Below are 17,231 nucleotides of genomic sequence, written 5' to 3' on the forward strand. Positions count from 1 at the left end.
GGTTATACTTATAGGAACTCAGATGAATGGGAATAAAGCTAATATATATATCACAAATACACTGATGGCTATAAAGATGTAAACCTGAATATGACTGGTTTCAGTGATTTTGCAAATGTTATTTTCCCTCATCAATGAAATATGCTATTATGTTTCATTTTTTTCTAAAGAAAAACAACTCACAATATCCAGAGGTCCTTGGTAAAGCAGAATGCAGCCAGATGGCCAGGTAAAATAAAGACAAGCAGAAGTGATGAGTCTGCCCAGGTTTGGGTTTAGTGCTTCTGAAATAAATTTGTCAATGTTCTGACTGACAGTAAGCTTTCCCCATCTTACTTTTACTTCCTGCTGTTTACACCAGAATGAAGTTACGGTGTAAATTTCTGTTTTCATTATCATTTTGGCCATAAGGAATCAGCCCAGAGCTCCTAAGCATGAGTGGTGCCTTAGAAACAGTCTGGATCTGGTGACAAGAGATGTGGGTTTAAATCCTATCACTGCCATTTAGTGTGAACTTTGATGACTTGCTTCATCCCTACAAGTCTCAATTGCCATATCTATAACAATTTTAGGGTTTTAGCTGGAATTCAGATGTTTGTACATAAATGACAGTCTAGAGTCTGGGTCTACTAGGGGTTTATTTCATTAAGCTGATTAGCAGAAGGTTTCTTAACCTATCCCACATCTAACCCTTTTGGGAGAAAGAGAAAGAATATTAGAAAGCCTGTATCCCAAATCAGTGATCCACCACTAGCATCTTCTGGGGGCTTGCTAGAAGGCAAATCCTGAAGCTCCACTCCTGACCAAGTCAATTATGACTTCTAGGAACTGGTGAGCCACACCTGTGTCTTATCAATCCCTCCATGTGATTCGTATACACACTAAAGTAGGAGAAACACAGTCCTAGAAGAAGTGTGAGCTGAAGCAGGCAATTCGTGCTGACTCAGAGCTTGGTTTCCTTGCCCACTCGCTTGGCCCCCTGCCTAGTAGACAGGGTGCAGGCAGAAACTGGAGGAGTGCTCACTCCAGCGTTCTTTGACACTGCTCCTTCTTTTTGAACCCTCTTTAAAAAATGGTATGCTCCCCATTAGTGTTTTATAAATATGCATTAGATTTCACCATAAAGCAAGTCAATGCAATAGTCTATAAAACTGCTTTGGTCTCTTTCTACTCACACTTGCCTAAAGAGTCTTACATGCCGCATCCTAGGGGATCTTAACTTTCTCCCCACTCCATTCTCAAGCTCAGGAACTTTCTTATATATTCTATACACTCTGCACTGTGTCTGTGCATTCTTTCTCATTCGTATTTGCCATCACCTCTCATGACACCAGAACCTGCGGGCCCAGTTCCATCCTAGTGGCCTAAAAGGATTATCCAGACACCTGTAGGCTTTCCTATCTGCTGTACAAGCAATGCAATTCCAGTGTGGGAAAATTTTAGGGGCATAGTCTTCACCTGAAAGGGTAGTTTGGCAATAGCTATCTACTGTCTAAGGATCAGAGCACACAGAGACTAAGAGAACTATTTTCTGCACATTTGTTCAGGTTGGCCATGTATTAATAGTTACCACAAATAGCCCCAAACACAGTTGGGCTATTGTTCTCGTATGTCACATATAGCAGCTCATTTGTGGCCAGGGTAATCTCACTTGGCTGCCTTGCTTTTCTGGATGGAAATTGCTGATGAGAGTGAAAAGGTCCAAAACTACCCCCAAGAAAACCAAAGGTAAGGCTGAAACTTCATATTTATACAACCAAAATAAGAAGCAGCTCTTAGAATACAATCAGGTAATTACACCAATATCACTGAAAATCAGTGCTAGATTTGACATTTCAGAAAGGGAGTGTGTGAAAAGAAAGAAATCAGATGTTTCAAATGATCAATTTATACTGTCTATTGTTTCTATATACTGTATACTAAACTGTAGTATTATTTCCAAGTAGTAATTTACCATTAAAATTCACATCACCATATGGAGACAATTCTGCCTAAATCCTTCACTGTGGCCAAGATGATGACTGAGAGGAGCAATAGCAAAGCCTGGCCTCATTTTGCCAATACCCGGGACTACAATGCTGTGATCACCCGCCTATTTTACAGAAGAGGACATCGAGACACAGAGAAAATTAACTTGCCCAACTTGCCAGACACCACAAAATCCTTAAGTGGGGTGTATTAATAGCTTCAATCCTCCCGAGAAGATGGGATTTGGAATTAGTTTTCTATCCTGCGATCCATATAGAAATCTGGGATGAGCTTAGAGAACCCGTCCCCCAAGCATTCTTCCAGTTCCCACCTTGTTGCTTACACCACACGAGCTTTTTCCTAAGTGTCTGACTTTTACTCCAGTTCCTCTCTCTAGGATCAGAGCTCTTCCTTAAGACTTGGCCTGCTTCACTGGGGATTGCACATTCCCAGTGCTCAACTTTGAACTGGAAGGAGCAGCAGTAAAACAGGTGCTGCCACTTAGAGCAATGCAAAGGAAGGAAGGAAGGGAAGGAAGGAAGGGAAGGGGAGGAAGGGAAGGGGGGAAGGGAAGGGAAGGGAAGGGAAGGGAAGGGAAGGGAAGGGAAAGGGAGGGAAGGAGGGAAGGAGGGAAGGAAGGAAGGAAGGAAGGAAGAAAGAAAGAAAGAAAGAAAGAAAGAAAGAAAGAAAGAAAGAAAGAAAGAAAGAAAGAAAGAAAGAAAGAAAGAAAGAAAGAAAGAAAGAAAGAAAGAAAGAAAGGAAGGAAGAAAGGAAGAAAGGAAGAAAAGGAAGGAAGGAAGAAAAGGAAGAAAAGAAAAGAAAATTCTACAACACCAAATCAGACTCCCCCTGGATTTCAAATCTGGTCTAGACCAAATGTAAGTTTCCAAGTCCCACAGGATTCAGATGGGTGTCCTTTAGACTTCAGCTACCAAGCCATGCACCTGACCTTTCCCCATGCCTGAGCATGCCACAGGTCTCCCTCTGAATCCTAGCCAATGTTCAATTCACATAACGTAATTTTCAGTGACCAGTGCTGTTGCCTAAAGAAAGAGATTCCATTTCCTTCTTTTTACATTTTTTTTTCTTTATAATACAGGAATACAATAGAATCTGAAAGCTTGTCATTGCTTTGTGGAAAGCCTATTAGGGTATTTTCGAATAAAAAGCATCGAGATAAATTTTTAAAAAATGAAAGAAAAGTGACCAAAAATTCAGATCCCCCAAAATTGTCACTTGCAATATTGCCCTTACCTTTTAATGAAAGGAAAGATGAAGTATTGTGACCATCTCCTCAGTCCTTCAGCAAAACAGCTTCTGCCAAGAAAATGATTAATGGCTGTTACTTATCTGCAACTAATGACTGAGTTTCAGGGCAGTCATAAGTGTTTTTAATCATCGGCTTATTTCTTAGTACTACCAGTTTCAAAACTTAATCCAGTGTTTTATGAAATGGTAGGTAGAATGGTGTGGGTTGAAGGAAACCAAGATATTTCATTCCCAAATATACTTCTTTGATATGTTTTGAGACAACTGTTCAGAGGGCCTGCAGAGAGAAGTAGTCCTATAGAGCTGTCTTTTTTGGGGAAGATTTGCATCTGTAGAGAAAATCAGTATTGATGCAGCCAGCCTTTCTCTGAGGCTCTCCCTTGTCTGGATCTAAGAAAGATTAACTAAGAATCTGATACCCTTAGAGGTTTGGGGTGGGGGGTGAAGACAAGAAAAACATTTACCATCTATTCTTTCTGAGGTCTGCTTCTTGTGAGGTTTCTTCTATAATATATAACAAGACCACCTTCACTAGCCAGGCCTCTTCCTCCTCCTCCCCCCCTCCCCCCCTTCCCCTCCTATAACCTGTTTTGCCACTATAATCTGATTTACCACCATCACCTGTTTGGGGCCATGCTTTGAACCCCCATTCTTTTAGTACACTCAAGATGATATATACGCTTCTGTACCCCATTGGGGGTGGACAATTACTTTGTACTTCTCCCCTGTGCACATGGATGAATTTGTGTGCCATTTCTCCTGTTAATCTGCCTTTGGTCAGTTGATTTTTCAGTGAAACTTCAGAGAGTGAAGAAGTTTTCCCTTGGCGCTTGCGGGGGTACTGTCTCAGTTGTTAAGAGATCTGGGTCTTTTGTTCTTGCTGTTCTCCAAACTCCATCACTTTCTTCTCATTTGGGGACTTAAAATGAAAATAAAGTTGTACAGGTAAGCAGGTTTAAACTACAATGATGGTGGTAGGAGTAGTGTTGAGGAATATATTAAAATGAGCGCTCAGTAAATATTTGTGGAAAGAAGGGAGGGAAGGGTGAAAGAATGAAGGAAAGTGGGGAGGAAGGAAGAAAGGGAGGGAGGGAGGGAGGAAGGAAGGAGAGAGGGAGGGAAAGAGCAGGGAGCTAGAATAATAGAATAGTTAAAATCCCTTGAAGTTCTCCCAAATAGTGAAACATTGACCACATATAATCTTTAATATCCTCATTCAATAGCAGCAGTACTCAACCAAGCTGCACATTGTAATCACTTGAGTAACCTAAGAAATTTTGATGCCATGACTATATCTTCCACCAATTAAATCAGAACCTCTGGGGGTGAAAGCCCCAGAGGTGAACCCCATGCCTCAGTGTTTTTTAAAAGCTCCCCAAAGGCTTCAGTGTGCAGCCAGGGCTGAGAATCAGTGCTCTGTAGACACTGTGCCTCTGGAATCAATCTCTGGCTAATAATTGGTTGCCATGGAAATTTATCTACCAGCTGGGTGATGGGTGTCCAACCTCCAGGTTACTTTCAAAACTAAAAATAACTGACAATTTTCAATCATTGGGATAATAAAACCTTTTAATTATCTTCAGCAAAGTTAAAAGTATTGTAATACTTTTAACTCCACTTTTCTTCTCTCTATATATCTATCCAGGTCCATTCAGTGGACCCTTCAGTAGGGCTCTAGTTGTAACTATAAACTAAATAGCATCAGAGAAACCACTGGGCATTTGCTTCTCATTTGCCAGATAGGATCACCTCTAAGGGTGCATCTAGCTGTCAGCCATTGTAAGAGGGAGGGCATGTGGCCAATCGACTAAAAGGCTTCAGTTTATGTGTTGTCTCTGTCACTTACTGTGTGATCATGGGCAAATAACTTAAACTGCAATGGGTTCAGTTTCCTTATCTGTGCAGTGGGGATATTAATATCTCAAGCAAAATCTTTTTTTCCAGTAGAATGAGATATGTTACTTTGTAAATTCCAACTATATAATATTAGATATTTCTTCCCTCTGTTGGCATCAATAAAAATAATATAAGATTTTAAGATTAAGGGTAACTTATGGAAATGTCTTTTCTCTATTCTACTAGGTTCCTAAAGATCAACATCAATGTGGGCTCCCATGTCTCCAGTCACATTCTTTAACAATAATTTGGATTGCCAAAATCCATGAGGTGTTACATTTTTTTTTAGGAGCAGAAGGTAATTTTCAGACTATGTTTTGCTAAAAGGTAAATGACCTGATAGTAAGTTCAAGTCCCAGAGAGATCCTCTTCCTGAACAATGTGTTCAGTCTATCCTCTGGGGTTTGGCAACCCCCTTGTTCTGGTAGGGAGCAAAGCCATATTGAAACTGCCCTTACAAATTAATAAAAAGGGGTGCAAGGCAAGAATTCTGGTAAGGGCCTGGGTAAAAAATAATGATAATAATTAGCACCTGTCCTCCTATGTGCTTCTCTATAATTGCCACTCCAGAGCTGCACAGCTGGTGGTCATCAAGATTCTTAACTTTTTCCATATATCACATCACCTTTTTGAAAACTAAAGGTAGTTTTTAAGATATCTTCCAGGCCCTACATTCCAGTGGATTGCCTGACCCACTGAGACCAGTGGCCCAGACCAAGAAACCAACTCAGCTGGAATTGTGACCCCGGGGACTGAAGCAACACAAGAAGATTTCTACACCCCTATAATTTTGCCCCAGTTAACAAACCTAATTGCCTAATCCCTGGTCTGTCAAACAATACTTAAAAACCCTGTCTCTCAAATTCTTCGGGAGGTGGATTTGAGAAACTCTCTCCCGTCCCTTGGTTTAGTGCTATGCGGAATAAACTCTTTCTCCATTGCAACCCCTACTGTCTCAGTTCCTTGGCTCTTCTCTGTGCAGCGGGCAATGCAACTCCGTTGGGCGGCAACAATATCATAAAATCCTCTCATTCACTAAACACTTCCTATACATGATCCTGCAATTGACAAGTACACCTAGGTGTTGCTACAGATGCTCTGTTACCTAAAAAGCAAACTTGAAGAGAAGGGAGAAAAAAAGAGCAAAACAATTTATTTTCAATCTAATTAAAGTCATTATAAACAGCCTCCCGGTGCTTAACCTTTCTCCTCCAAAATCCCGGTGTTTCAGCTGGATGCTGAGATCTGGAGCTTCATTGAGGTTTTTCTTAATTGCCTTTCCATCACTAATGGGATTCACTTCATTATTACCTCTGCCAAAAGCTGCCTCCAACTTCCAGCCCCCATGCTGGGCCATTTACATGCCTATTTATAATGCACATTTTCACTAAATGCTGAATCCTCACCACCTTAAAGTTTACCAAGCTAAACTGGAGTGTGGCCCCCCTAAGTGGGAACCAGCTACTTAAATTTTACTTTCTTACATATCCAGTCAACTTGCTCTCTCTCTCCAAACCCTTCCTCTCTGATCACATGTCCCTTTCTTTCCCCTTTCCTCATTCCCTCTTTCCTCCCCTCCTTCTTTTTCTTTCCTTCCCTGATTCCTTCCTCCCCTCCTTGTTCTGTTACTTCCCATGTCTAACCCCATAACATCCTCACAGAACTATCTTACTATTTCAGCCACGTCTACAACCACCTCACCTTTGTCTTTAGTGAGCAGCTAATTTACCATTTTATTTCACCCTAATAAAAGTCTGTGAACTAGGTTTCATGGACCCCAATTTAAAGGTTAGGGAATTGAAGGTTGAGAGGAAATACAGTAATGAAGAACAGCCATTTTACAATGACCAAGGGAGGATCAGAACCCAGCCCATAACTTCTGAAAGATGTGAACAAGACCACAGAAATCATGTGTCATATCACAGAAGGGGACCATCCAGAGAGGGGCAGTGCTCAGCCGGGGTCTCTCAGTGAACTGGAGGAGTGAGAGTGGCATGAATCCAGACCTACAGATCCCTAATGCCTTATTCTTTCTGCCTCTCTTTAGCCAAACCTTCCCGAGCAGCACAGTAAGTTAGAATAATGGGGTCTCATCAAAGAGAATGAGTTAGCAGGAATGGGTGAGGGGTCGGGACAGAGTCTTGCCTAGCTCCAGGAAAAGGATGGCCAGTGCTGGGTCGGGCTTTGTTAACTTTTGTTGGTTTGCCAGCACAAGGGTTAGCAACTTTTTTGTGCAGTCCAGTGAATTCTATTTTCTCTGTGAAGTTGAGGAAGAGGACCTCTGTTGCACATGAACAGAGAGATGGTAGGTGTTGGGGCCTAGAAACTGATACCCCAAAATATGATGCTTTGACATGCCAAACTGAGGAAGAGGCCTCAAGGTCTCTCTGACTGTCCCTATCCCCCGCCACCATCTCTCCCAAAGCACAGGATGAACTTATTCTTTGAAGTTATTTTATCTGCCTAAAGTCTAGACCCACCAGGTACAATGACTGATTTTTTATTCAGCTTCCTGTTGTCTCATATTTGTTGCAGAAAAGAAGACCAAGAACAGAATATAACCACACCTGAACAGAGACCCTTTCACACAATAATGTCTTTCAATTCCAAAGAGAAGTATTTACAAGTTAATGTCTATTCCCAGATCCATTCATTTTCTCTAGTAATCATTTATTGCACTTCATTCAGCAGAATTCCTCTTCTCCCCCTTCCCATAACCTATTTTGCCACCATACCCTGTATTGGTAGGATCCAAGCCTCCTTTCTTTCTATAATGTCAAGATGGTATATAAACTCCCAATCCCCATTTGAGGAGTAATTCCTGCAATTCTCCCTGTGTACATGTTCATACATTTGTATGCCATTTTTCCAATTAATGTTCCTTTTGTGAGTTGATTTTCCAGTAAAACTCTCGGGAGGTGAGGGTGAAGTTTTTCCTTTGGTCCCCACAGTTTTGGTACTGTGAGCAGGACACCAAAGCTTCACTCTTCTGGAAGCCACAGTGAAGGGAACCCAGGACCTGACCAGTTGGCATAAGGGTAAGAATTTCTCACCAGCCAGGCTCATGGCCTCTCTTTGGAGAATCTGGCCAATAAATCAACATTCCTTTTTCTTCTTCACAATCTTGATTAATGGGAGAGAAGGATTTACATGGCTAATCTTGTGTGTAGCGACTCTGGTTTACTTTCGGGTACTTTGTGGTGTGTATATTCATGTTGTTTGATCGTTTCCTCCTAGAAAGAGTCATTTCCTTTGTCTTTATCTTTCTGTGTTATTCTCGTGTTTTTTACATGAGAACATGGGCCTAAAACCCTTATAAGCTACGGTTCATGCCAGCCCTGCAGACTAGTCAATTTTGGGATTCTAACTAGATCAGTGTCTATTAAGATAAACTTCGCTGAGGGTCCCCAAAATAAAAACCATATGAGGTTCCCTTCTTATCTCATTTTATGTATGTCCTTGAGAGCTCAACTTGTAATCATGCAGGAGCACTCTGGGTCTTTGTCTTCGCAATCCAGGGAGTGTGATTTTTGGGTCATGTCAGATGGCCAGTTGGAAAAGACTGGGAGTCTGAGACATTTAAGCAGCACACGCTTTGTGTCCAAACATGTCAATCTCTTGGGGAGTTTGTCTTAAGTATCATTCCTACAGGATTTTTGGCATCTCAACGACTTGTTGCCTACTTAGTCCTGGGAAAGTCTAAGCCCAGGAGGGCCTACCTGGCATCACATGTGACTGGCACCCCCCATAAATCTGTGAGTTACAAAACACCATCCTTAACTGTTTGTTCCTAAATTTGAAAAAAAAAATTCACTCCTAGGAGTGAACGTTTCTTGGAGGGAGATCTTTGAGATTTTTCTCCTCAATTCCCTCGACAGGAACTAAACCCTGGGCTTTCTATGAAGAGGCTATTGGATTGAGCTGATATTGGAATAAGTACACCATTGGAAATTAATCAGTGGCCAAAAGAGGGATCTCTTAATAGAAAGAGTCCTAAATTAAAAAAAGAAGAAAAGAATTTAGAGATCTCTTATTATAATTAATTGCCTCATTTGTATTTGTGGGAAGATCAAAATTAAAAAAAGAAAAAAAAGACACATAATGCTGTCATGGCCTTAACAGTTCCCTTAACTAAAGAGCAAAAATCAGACCTAAAACAAAGTTAAAATCCTTTGTATGCTCAAACTGCCTGCTTCAGACTCCCTGTGGGAGTCACAGTGAAAGCAGCTCCACCCTGTAGTCTGGTGGTTGGAATTCCACACTTTTACCACCCACTGCAGCCTGAGTTTGATTCCCAGCCAGGGAGGGAATCAGTTCCTTTTGGTTTGATATTTGCATGACTTTTGACTTTTGAGGGGGTAACCATTCACCTCTTTGGAGATGTCTCATGGGTCCTTGGTTAAATGATAACCTTGGTTAAAGCTTATTGGCTTCACTTGAGAGGGTATCTTTGTTTAAAAAAAAAAAAATTCAAAAGCCAGAAATATCAGCTGTTTGTCCAGCCAAAACCTAATTATAAAAGATTTAAAAGAATTCTTTAAAAGGAGCTTTGTGGTCAGAAGTCAGCTTAATTAAAAGCTGATATTTAAGATACATACATACACACACACACACACATACACATATATACATTTTTAAAAACCCACCATTTTTCTTGTTCTCTTAGATCCTATTTTAGGTATTTTTTTTCAGTGCACTGAAACTTCTTTTAATTATGCTCTTGGTCTCTCTGTTGCTTCCTTTGTTAAGAATTGTTCTCCCATTTACTATTACTCTTCCCTATTTTCCCTTCCTCTCTGCAATCTTCAGTACCACATGAAAGGATCTAGAGGGGACTTCTAATGACTCAGACCCCTTAAGGAACTCAGAAAAAGGTGTCACTCACTCCCATTTTGGGTTCTTCCCTTTTCCTTTTGGAGTTTCAAGCATCATGGGCAGGCTCTTCTCAGTTCTAAAACTCTGCTCTCTTTTGCATTTTTGTTACCCGATCTCTTTGGCTTTTGGAAGTAGCAGAGATTATTTTCTACTGTGAGGGACCATTTGACCTTTGTGTGTGTGAAAGCTGGAAAGTGGCACTGGGGAAAAATGTAGTTTGGGAGGTGGCTTACAGCAGTTGTTTACGGTATGGCTATTACTATAGGGGAATACTTACTTCTTTGCACACTTAGATGAGAAAAGCTCAGTTAAAACACTTAGAGAAATATCTTTGTAGCGAAGTGCACTATAAAAGTATTGCAAAGCCTGGTCCCATAGCATTTCATGCTTTTGGGAGACCCAGGATTCAGTGTAAATGTGGAAGAGGTGCTCTGACTTCTAACTGTACCTGCTTTTCACATATTTAAATTATTAGGCCCTAAAAACTACACATGCTTTTTTGGTCTTGCTCCTTAATGGATTCCACATGGAGCTCAATGGTCCAGTCGGAAAACAGAGACTAACTTAAAAGCCACCTATTTAAAGGAAATTAGTCTCCTTATAAAATCCTATGGTAAATTTGTATAATTTTGTGTTGCCTTGGAATCTATTTTTAATCTAACTAACACACTCAAAGTCCTTCTTGAAAAAAACGTAAATTCTCTCTGTGCTTTAAAATGCAAATTTGCTACCCTGTTTTCTCCAAAACTTAGTGAGGGCTTCGGCCATGTGAGATAGATAAACTTTAAATTTTTCCACTTACAAAGGCCCAGTTTGAATCCAATTGTATTTTTAAACTAGTGAGTTTTACTGGTCTCATAGCTAAAATTTTAAAATTACAGATATAAAGTCTTTGTGGCTATCTATATCTTTATGTATATGTGTATATGTCTGTGTACTGTCTACACAGTACCAAATTGACATACATGAATGAGTGCTTATAAATTAAGTAAATAAGCTTTTCAAGTTCATGTGACTTTAGTAATCTTTGGTTGGGAAAATTTAGAATTTAGATGTTTTTGCCTGGGTCTACTGCTTGATAGGTTTATACTGTCTCTTACATATGTTTTAAGGTCATAAAATTCTTACATCTATGATTTTTTTTTTAAATCTGTGAGTTTATATCTTTGGATTTAAGCTTTTAGGCTATGTTTAGACCAAGGGATAGTCCCCAGATCCCATCCTTCATAGCCAGCTGTGCCTCCTGGCTATATTGGGAGGATTGGATCCTCCAGGCCTTGCCTTCACAGTTCTGTCCTTTGTCCCAGGCTCTGCATCTGGTAAATAATTAAAATTATTTACTTCCTATGATTTTCATTAAAAATTAGGATTACATTGTAATTAATATATACAATTAAATCTAGATATAAAAGAAACAATTCTACATATAAAGTGTATAAGGAAAGGTGTATATGTTTTAATAAAACAAAGGTTATAAAAAGTCATGAGAATGTGTTTTTTTTAAAGTAAAAGTCATTTTGTCCAGTTTACAGGTTTATAAAAGTTGTTTTAAATTAAATAAAAAAGAATAAACTGAATATAAAAAATTGAGGAAACAGAATGGAAAAATTGTAAAAGTTTATAAAAAAGCTGTATGAAAATTTTCTTATGTTTGGTAATCATTGATATTGGATGGATTTATTTATAAAGTTTTATTAAAATTATCTTTAATATTAACACATAAATACAAAAAAATTTTTTAATGTTTATTTCAGCATATTACGGGGGCACAAATGTTTAGGTTACATATATTGCCTTTGCCCCACCTGAGTCAGAGCTTCAAGTGTGTCCATCCCCCATATTGGTTGTCTCTTTTAAATAAAATTTTTGTGTAATATTAATAGGAGATAGTAAAAACATTTTTGTTCACTTTTTGATTAAATTAAAATGAAAAGGAGAGAGAAGGGCAGATTCAGTACTCAGTTTGACTCATGCTGTCTTTACCACATCTTTTCATTGTTTTGGAAACAAAGTTTCCTCTCCATCAAAGAGTAAAGATTTTATTTTTTGATAACTTTGAATTATCACTTTGGCTAAGTGAACGACTATTATTTTACAGAGACCTGTGATCCTTTTTGTGATCAAGTATTTTAAGCCTTTGATATTTGACAATCTTTCTGAAATAAAATTTTAAATTCTAAATTCAATCTTTTTGACCTAAAATTAAACTTTTGGATATTAGGGCCCTTGGAAGTCCAAGAGAGACATATTAAGTTTATTTGGTATTTTAAAATCATACAAAAAGCATTGTCAAATAAATAATGGTGTTTATTTTTCTTTGAATTATATTTGTATAAATGTGTTAATATGAGTTCCAAAATTTTATGATTCCCAAAATTCTGATATATCTTAATATATGTTATCAGTAAGAATTATGATTAGGTTAAATTGTTGTATGTCACACAAATAACAAAATTTGACTGTCAATTGTGCTTTAATCATGGTTATTCCAAGTCATTTTTCACCCAGACAATTATTGTTTTACTTTGATTATTCTCAAAAAAGTGGTTTATAATTAGTTATTGTCCAAAATTTTCTGCTGCTTCAAGGAAATTCATGAAAAAGATCCTGACAAGTACTCTTGAATATAGGTTTCTCATAGCTTTGGAGATCATACTATTGGAGTAGATAAAAACTTCAGGGACTAATTAAAAAGCTGATGCATTCAAGAAGATTGCTAACCCAACATCAATCAGAATAGGCATTAATTACATGGGATTAACCTGAGAAAGGATTGAAATGTGTATTTTTAATGAGGTTTTTTTAAACATTGAAGATTCTTTTTAGATGTTTGTTTTCCAGAGTGAAGAAAACATTTTTTTCTTTTGAGTTATATGTAGCTTTTAACAACTGAGTAAAGTACACTTTTTTGAACAAAAATGAAACATTTATCTTTCTCTCCACCAGATTCCTCCAGAATTTGGAAACTATTTGTGAATTTTCTTAATTTATGACTATAGTTATTTGAATAAATTCAATAAAAATCTTTTTTCTCTTATAACAGAACATGATGGAGCTACTGGTTATTTTGTCAAGGCTTTGACTGGAATGACATATTTTCAGATATGACCAGAGTGTCTTGAGAAATTAAGATTGACTTTAGAGAGTTGATTAAGAAAACCCCTTGGAAAGACTGGCCTGGTATCTTGTCTACACGGTTCATATACAGGGTTCTTGACCTCTGATAAGTAAAGAAGGTCAGCCTAAAGTTCAGACCCTCCAAGGAGAACAATTACTTTGTTTTCTCCTTCTTTATTTTATTGCAGAAAAGAACACCAAGAATATACCCACAACTGAACAGATCCTGCCACCAAAAACATTTGTCTCTTAGGCTCATTCATATTCCAAAGAGAAGTATTTATAAGTAGATCTCTGTTTCCAGATCCATTCATCCTCCCTAGTAATCATTTATTGACCTTCAACAGATTTCCTCTTTTCTTCCCTCCATAACCTGTTTTGCTAGGACTCAAGCCCTATTCTTTCTGTAATGTCAAGATGGTATATAAATGTCTAAACTCTGTTGGTGCTTGGTGGGTAATCAGTCTATGGTTCTCCTCATGTACATGTTAATAAATTTTTATGCCTTTTCTCTAATTAATCTGTGTTTTGATTTTTCAGTGAAACTCTAGAGGGCAAAGGGAAAGTTTTTCTCTTGGCCACTACATGGGGTACAAGTTTTGAGGAGAACATGGAGACAATTTGGGGAAATTTGTATTTGATAACTTTAGGTGGATTTTCATCCTCTGCCTACCAAAGCTTGACAGGTCATATGTATTTGTGTGTGTGTGCGTGTGTGTATGTGCATGCATGCATGTGTGTGATTAGAAGTAGAAACATCCATAGAGACATCTATTTTCACAGCCTCTGCCTTCAAAGAGTTTACAACCCCACTAGATAAATAAGTTTAACACTGAAATAATGAATAGGATTTAAAAAAATGCAGAAGTAGAAAGGTTAAGTAAATTATAGTCCAGCTTCTAGAACAAATATTATCGAGACTTTAAGAACAATGATTATGCAAATAGCTTTTAAATGTCTATTGTGTGCAAGACTCCATGCTTGCTATTGGATAAATAATACTAAACAAGATATGGTCTCAGCTTGTAAGGAGGTTTGAGTAGGCTCTTAGAAGAGGCAGCAGTCTATAACACAAGAGAATGGTATGGTTGTACAGAAGAGTGCTATGAGATGCAGTAACAGGGGTGGGCAGTTCTCATCCCAGTGCCGTGCAGCAATATGAGGTCCCAATCTTGCCTAATAGCACTTCACTTGCAACAAGAGTGACAACAATGATCATGAGAACAACAAGAGTTCCACATTTCAAATGTCTTTTTACCATTAGTTCCCTGACTCAAAACAAATCACATTTCTTTTTGTTTTGGAAAAAACAAAACAGGTATCCTATGAGGAATGTGTAAATTCAATTCAGCTATGTTCCTTTGTGCCTAAAGTATTGCTATTAATTTTGGCAATGCGCCTTAACAACCAAAGACATCTAAGAATCAAGAGACTCTGGTGTGATAAAAACTGTGCTAAGCCCTTCACCCTTCACATAGAAAACTTCTTTTAGTTCCCACCACTCTATGAAGGAGATAATGCTGATCGTTTAATTTTACTGGTGGGAAAACTGAAGCTGAAGATGACATGGCAGAGCTGAGATTTCAAACCTGGTTTTACTAACTCCACCACCCAAGCTTTAACCACTTTTAGCCCTTGACTAGAGTAGGATAGAGAACCTCAGGGAAAAATGTGACTTAATATCACACTCTTTTAATGGTTATTATTCTTTTCTCTTTTCACCAATCATCCTTTTATTAACTATTTCACAGAGTTATTTATAAAAAAGAGGTGAATTTGTGGGATGATTTATGCTGATTTTAATTTCCAGTGGGTATATCTTCTGTTATTATATATTAATACATTAATATTCAGATTTTTTAAAGATAGGATCTTGCTCTCTTCCCTAGGCTAGAGTACATTGGTATCATGATAGTTCACAGCAACCCCAAACTCTGTGGCTCAAGCTATCCTTCTGCCTCAGCCTCCTGAGTACCTGGGACAACAGGTGTGAGCCACCATATCCTGGTAATTTTTCTATTTATTTTATTTTAGTTTAGTTTTTTGGAGAGACAGGATCTCTTGCTTGGGCTGGTCTTAAACTTCTGGCCTCAAGCAATCCTCCTGCTTCAATCTCTCAAAGTGCTAGGATTATAGACATGAGCCATCACACCCAGCCTGACATTCAGATCTTATATACATCAATCTCCGTGAATTTGATTAACATGAATCTCTGTGAGAGAAGAGCCATCTCCACAGACAATGAACTCAACTGGGTGCCTCTTGGAATCTCTCCTCCCTCCACCTCTAGTTTTAGGTATCTCTTTTGAGTTCTGCATTTCTAACTGTACTATGCCTGGGACTTGGCCTGGCCAAGGGGAGAATATATCCAGGAATAAAGATGGACACATGAATCAAGCTGATTCATGAGCATGCTGGGAAATGTCAGCACATATAGCATCTTCTAACCATTAGAAAAAGAGACATTTCTAAATAAAGGGAAAATCCAAGGGGCTGTTCTCACTGCTGTGGACATCTTTAATAGGCAGGGATCAGTGTCCAAAGTTTAGAATCTCAGACTCTAGCTCCGTATAGTTGCAGCCTGGGTTTATGCTACAGCAGAGAGGGCAAAGTTTTAGAGGGCAAAGTCTTTGAGGACAATGACAAGCTGCTGGGAGCTAACCCTGTCATTTGTCTTCCTGTGATTCTTCTGTCCCTTTGTTAAGGCTCCATGTGGCCAGAGCTAGCTGAGGGTCAGTGGCAGCTTCTAACAAGCAACAAACCACATGCTAAAAGGACAATGCACATTGATGATGTACCATAGGGGTCATGGCTCAATAATATGACTGTGGCAATCACACATTGCAGAAAGGCATTACAACTACAGGGAAGGACACTTTGCTAAGAGTTCTGAGAAGCAGCGTGACTCAGCAGGGCTCATGAGTCAGGGTTACTGGAGTTCAACTCTCAGTTATACTACTAAGTCTTTGGGTGACCTTGGACATGTTCTTTACCTAGCTGTCTTATTTCCAACATCTCTAAAAGGAGATTAAATAAAATCTACCTGTTAGGGTTAATGTAATTGGATGATTAAAAATGTTTAAGCATCTTGGTTAGATATATGTAAACAAAAAATGTTACTTTCTTTCTGAATTCTCTATTCAACCCACTCTCGTTTCTTATATGAGAATACTAATGTCCAGAAGGGAGAATGGCTTTTTCAAAGTCACACACAAAAATTTTTTTTTTTTTTTGTAATAAAGGGGATGCACCAGAAAGCACATTGAACTTGGAATTGGGAGAACTAGTTTTGAATCCCAACTTTACTCCTTATTATGACATTAGGAAAGTTATTTAACTTCTGTTAGCCTCAGTTTACTCATAGATATAAGGAGGGGAGTGATGATGTTCTTCCTGGATCTCTGGCATTTATTTTATGTAATACTAAGAAAGAAAAATGTCCAAGCTAAGGAGCTTAATAGAGGACACTCACATGAGTCTGGGATACCAAAGGGCTTTGCTCTCAGTGTAAGGGAAATATTGAGAGACATCCAGGAAGTGTGCATATCTAAGTGTTGGGGGGCGGGGCTCCTCTCAAGAATTTGAAGCACAAGTACTCAGGCCAGCTAACATTTTGGATTTATAATGCAATGTCAGTACACAGCCCCTCCACAAAAATCAAAGAACCTTCATGCAGAAAATTTAAAGTGGTCTCAGAATGATAGTGCCTCCATGTGACCAGCGGAAGTAAACTTTTCCAGAAGAACTTTAATAGCAGCTCTCAGAGGTTTAAGACATTGTAAGATCCATTCCAAATTCAATGTTGTATAAAAAGATATACAATTTAGAGTTGGTGAAATATGGTAGATATGGCTGTACATCTCTCATTTTAATGAATAATGTTTACATATATATGTATATGTATATATAGGTGTATGTATATATATGAGCGTGTATCTATCTATCTGTATGTATATGTATCTATATCTTTCTATCTATATGTAAATATTATCTCATATCTATCTACATGTATAGATAGATAGATAGATATCACATATAATAGAGTGACAGGTAATGAATATTGGCTTTGCTAACCAGCTCTGCCTTTTCTAACTGGTGGCCTTGGG

The 17,231-nt window shown here is 38.4% G+C and overlaps 1 protein-coding gene across 7 annotated transcripts in view; it reads right to left on the minus strand.

The window, feature by feature from the left end:
• Positions 1-17,231, minus strand: part of LOC142870624 (teneurin-4-like) — a 2,325,019-nt gene that overhangs the window by 1,216,528 nt on the left and 1,091,260 nt on the right. For all 7 annotated transcript variants that reach the window (XM_076002352.1, XM_076002347.1, XM_076002349.1 and 4 more), the window contains one exon: positions 3,223-3,285. The gene's annotated coding sequence lies outside the window, so the exon portion shown is untranslated. The remainder of the gene's footprint in view (positions 1-3,222; positions 3,286-17,231) is intronic.

This window comes from Microcebus murinus, chromosome 4 (genome assembly GCF_040939455.1).
Source record: "Microcebus murinus isolate Inina chromosome 4, M.murinus_Inina_mat1.0, whole genome shotgun sequence".
Taxonomy (NCBI): Eukaryota; Metazoa; Chordata; class Mammalia; order Primates; family Cheirogaleidae; genus Microcebus; species Microcebus murinus.